Source organism: Vigna radiata, chromosome 6 (genome assembly GCF_000741045.1).
Source record: "Vigna radiata var. radiata cultivar VC1973A chromosome 6, Vradiata_ver6, whole genome shotgun sequence".
Lineage (NCBI taxonomy): Eukaryota > Viridiplantae > Streptophyta > Magnoliopsida > Fabales > Fabaceae > Vigna > Vigna radiata.
Genome location: NC_028356.1, coordinates 36,429,104 through 36,434,499, shown reverse-complemented (window position 1 = coordinate 36,434,499; position 5,396 = coordinate 36,429,104).

The following is a 5,396-nucleotide window of genomic DNA, read 5'->3' as shown; positions in this document are numbered from 1 at the left end:
AGGTTTCTTTATTTTCCTGCATTTCCAATTTCCTCATTTGTCTTAGAGATCGTTCAGTCCCAATGTAAAACCGTTCGGTCATCTGTAGGACCGTTCGGTCTTCATCCTTGTTAATTTATTTAAATGTTTTCAATTATGTTTTGTTGTATTTAATTTCCTGTTTTAGTTTAGTTTAATTCTCCTTGTAAAAACACTTTCAAACCCCCCCCCACTTTGTGTTAGACCTAATTCTCGAACCACATTTGGTCCTTGAGAGACGACCTAGGAGTCACTTCCTAGTTATACTGCATTCTTTTATGCTCATTAAATTTTGCATGGGGTGCGACACCCATCAAAATTTTGGCACCGTTGNCGGGGACCAACGGTTCGGTTTTAGGTCTTTTGTTGTGTTAGTGTGTGTTGTGTTTTGTCTTGTGTTGTGAGTGTGATGTTCTTTTTTGTGTGTTCGTCATTGTGTGTTGCATTTAGGTAGCTTTAGTTGCATATTTTCATTGCATTCTTTCCCCCCCCCTTTTTCTACATGTCTACCTATTTTGATTATGTGAATAATGCTTATTCTGTCAGTGCCTATGATTATGATTCTCCTTCTAGATGTTACTCTGATGATTGAGATGTATACTCTGCTGATTTCTGTGCTGAGAACAATATGACTCATCCTCCCACTCATGAGAGTGCTCTTTCGGAGCCAGTTTCACTTCATGAGGAGGATGCTCATTTCGTTCTCACCTATGGACTAACACATTTGCTGCCTAAGTTTCATGGTTTTACAGGTGAATGCCCTCACAGACATTTGGAGGAGTTCTACACCATTTGCTCTTCAAAGAAACCTCCTCATGTCCCCGATGATCACATGTTTTTAAGGGCATTTCCGCATTCATTACAAGAAGCAGCAAGGAATTGGTTGTATTCTCTTCCTCCAGGATCCATCACCTCTTGGGAAGATCTTGAGCAACTGTTCTTGGATAAATTCTTCCCTGCTCAACATGGCTACAACAACGATCCTGGATGGAATGACCCTAGCTTGGAATGGTATGATGCTCCACAGAAATATCAGCCATTCCAGAATTCTTGTGTGCCTTCTCCCTCTGTCCAGGAACCACAGCAGTTGTAGGCAGTTTCATGAGCCTGCCCAAGCAACTCCTCATCTTTCCACTACTTTTGAGCCTACACTGAAGGAGTTATTGGAGCAGATGACTATTCTGAACATTCAGTTCCGGTGGGAGAACATAGAGTTTCAGCAGGAGACCAGAGCTTCCATTCAGAGTTTGACTGATCAGATGGGGCAGATGGCCACTCAACTCACCGAGGAACAGTCTCAAATTTCAGAGGAATCATCATTCCAGACTGTTCAGCTTCCTGATGATGTTGATGCCATCCACATAAGAGATGGGGAGCAGAGTCATGAGTTTGCTATTGCGCCATCTACATTCCCACCCTCCTATGTCCCCACTCTTTCACCTGAGGAGACTGATGAAGAATTGGAGGAACAGGCAGATATGAGAAACACATTTGAGATAGGTAGACCATTGTCATCTTCCACCACTTTAACCACATCCAGGGAAGTGGAGGTAAGCATACCTAAGATTGATTTTGTTGTTGATGATCATTTTGTTGATAGGTATGTTATTGATGATTGTATTGTTGATGAGCATGATTTCCATTCCCTCTCTTTGCATGATGAGAACCACTTTGTGTTATCACATCTGAATGTTTGTTCTCCATGCACTGAACATGAATCTGAACCTGTGATTGATATTGTTTCTATTTCTGAAATTGATTCATGTTCTAAGGGTATATCTGAGGTTCATCCTGTTACACTGGAATTGGGTGTTATACCCCTGCATGTTATTTCTGTGGAGCCACAATGCACTAACCATGTTGCAGGAGGTACACATGAAGTTGACCAACACACACCCATGGTGGAAGACAAGGGTGCCAGCATGCACGACAGTTTGAAGATTATTAGGCACCAGCTGAACCCACTCATCAACAATTACTGCTTCTTGGATCCAGATGTGGAGGACATCTTCCTGCTTGATCAAATTTGGAGACTAAAGCAGTTCTTCCTCAATACTTCCTTGCTGAATCCAATGGTGGAAGACCTCTCCCTGAAAGTCCAAAATTGGCAATTGCCACCATGATCAGGGGAGTTTTCTTTTTCCCTTCTCTCCCCTTTCCCCACTTTTATTGCACTTGTCCATGATCTGTTGATTGTTCTGATTTCTGATCTGATGATTGTGACACATTGAGAACACTGTGTAGTTTAAGTGTGGTCTATTGAGGGAGACTCTGATTTTTCTTTCTTAGTTTATGTTTTTTGCATTAAATTTTTTGTTTTCTAGGTAGTTTTTATTGTGTCTTTTGTACAGTTTTGCATGTTTCTCTTGACTTCTGGACTTTGTTTAGGTTGTAGATGTGTCTTTCACTTCATTGATACTCTGATTTGTTGGAAATCCTTACTTTTCTCTGCTTGGAAGTTGATTATGATGTTTGAGAGGGTGATTGATTGTGGCACAGAACTACCCTGTGTGAGATTTTGAACCATTGGATATTCTTCCTTGTGTGATATGTCTCTTGATTGCTTGCACATATGCCTTGGCTTGACTCTGTGGATAATTCTTGATTGATATGCATGTTTGGAAGTGATAAAGGCAGTTTTGTTGTTGAGCCTCTCTTGCCAAATGAGCCTACCCTGTTTTTATCCTTTGATAACCCCTTTTGAGCCTATGCTTTCCCCATTTCTTTGTTTTGAAGCTCATACACTAGCCCTAACTGAAAAACCATGTTTACCTTAACCTTAGGGAATTTTGGAGCTTTGGAATTGTTTTGGGAATAAGTGTGGTCTCCTGGGAGATTCAGAGAATTGGCTAGTTGGTTCCTCTTCTTGCTTTTGTTTTGTAAATATGTTGAGTATCTTGTCTCTTAAAGTTGTGTTCTGAAAAGAGAGAAAAGAAAAAAGACAAGATGGAAAAAAAAAAGAAAAAAAAAAGAAAAAGAAAATACAAAAAAATGAGAAAAATTTAAAAAAAAATTGTGAATAATGGAGTCAAGAAGAGGATTGAATTAGAGGTTTTGGGTGTGATTTGGTTGTGTTTTCACTTGTTCCTCATTGCTCCTCTATTTCTTTTGGTTTATAGCTTCGCACCCATATTTATCCTCCCTTTTCCTTGGCCCCATTACATCCATAAAAGACCTTTTGATTTGAACATGCATATGTGTTTGAGTGTCGATATTAGAGGCTTGCCAAGATTGTTTGTTGCTTGCTTTCTTGAGTACATTGAGTTGACACTGTTTACCCTAAACACTTGAGAGAAACACTTATAGTGTGCATCCGTGAGGTTCTGTTGCTTTTAACTCACCTCTTGAACTGATTGATTATTTTGCCATGCTTGGAATTGCTTGGATGATTTCTGTGAGTATCTACTTTCCTTGATTCTGTGTTGGATATTGTCTACTTCTTTTCTTTGTCCAGACTTCTTGATAACTGTAATTCTGTTTGTTGGTGTCCTAGCTAGTCTTTGTTTCTGTGTGATGAGTCTGTGTCAATTCCCTGATGTCCTCTGAACTGTTCCCTGATTTGCGTCTTGATTTTGTCCAGGAGTGCAAAAGACTAAGTGTGGTCTATTTTGATGAGTCAATATTTTATTCACTACACTTAGTTTATTGTACCAGATTTAATCAGGGAGTTGTGCTTAATTGTCCGATATTTTCCTGTTTTTCCTAATTATGCTTAATTTGACTGAAAATTCTAATTTTAATTAATTTGAATTTTCTGAGCTAATTATTTGCAATTGTAGGGAAAATTTTGGGAATATAATTTGAGACATTTGGAGGTTAAATGCAGTGCTGTCACCACCTGCTTGCAATTTATTTGCCTTACACACTGATTTTATTGCAGTAAAAATATTGAGTATGAATTGAATTATTTTGGGCTTATTAAAAAAGGGTGCAACATGTTGAATGTGGGGGTGCACACGGAAAGGCAACAACATCCATCTCCACACGGTCCAGCAATGATTGGAGCAAGGCACGTGAGGGCTTAAAAACCCGTGGAGTTGAATGGAACAAGGGAGGCTGGTTCATTGGGTTGTGTATTACAGCATGCTTGGTTTTAAAAATATGAATAAAAGCAACACAAAGGTCCACATCAACTCACGTCCAGTGGTGCAGGGCTGGATGCCATGGCTTAAGACTAAAATTTCCTAGCATCACATTTATTTGCTTTGAAGAAGGCACATGCACTAATTTTGAAGGCCAACACACACCCTGCAACAAGTTAAGGAGCACGTGGCAGCAATTAAAGCAGCAGCGCCTGGTCCAACACCTGCTCTCCACATTTCTTTTGACGCTGGCAGCAGCAACACTTTGGAGAAATTTGGTCCAGAGTTTTGGAGTCCACCAAGTCACGGCCCAAAAGGAAAAGGAAGGCAGCAAGCTAATTTCATTAAAAAATGGAGGTGCGGCAGTAGCTCTACGCTACATTCATCATGGTCCATGGGTTAGCATATCACGTGCAGCTTTTCACGACCCATGCATATTTATTTTGAACGTCCAACATTTAAAGAAAGGCAGCAACCCTCACTGAATCATGGTGCAGCAGCTACTAGAAGAAAAAGGTTCATGGGCCATGATAACTCACGGCTTCATTCGGTAACCAACTCCTCATTCACAGTCCACTAAGCTTGGCAGCAAGGTTCCAGCATAATGGAAGAAGGCTGTTACGGTGCTTCATCCAGGGAGCACGTGAAGGACAGCACATCACAGCCCATAGCAGCACCAAAGCCACACATCCAGCTGCCACACCAAATACATTTGAAGCAGCCCAACATCTCACCCACGCCCGAGCTTCAAACTGTCCAGCAAGGAGACGTTATCCTGATCACATACACGGCCACGGCAGCGGATGTGTCACGGCCTACAAGCTGCAACTGCCACCAAATAGAGAAAGAAGCACATGAAGCAAATCATTCACCCTTCATTTTAAAAATCAAGCTAACGTCATGGGAGCCCACACGGTCCAGACTTGCACCAGCTCTCTGAATCAAAATTGCAGCAGCTCGTACCTCCATGCACAAAAACAGCAACACGTTCATCCATCTTCACGGCCTGCACCATTCAAATTTAAATGAATCAACACAGCACCATGGAAGCAGGCTTCACGGCCCAAGCTGGCAGCCTTCACACTTTGCACATCTAGACTTATCATCATCCAATCTACATCACGGTCCAATAAAAATTGAGGTGTTTGCTTAGAAATTTCTGGAGGTGCGGTAGCACACACCTAGCACTATGTAAAGGTCCAGCATTGCATGAAGCAGGGTTTTTCCACCTAGGACGGAGAGACCTATATATGGGAGGTCATTCACTCTATAGTAGGTGCGCTGTCACGTAGGGCA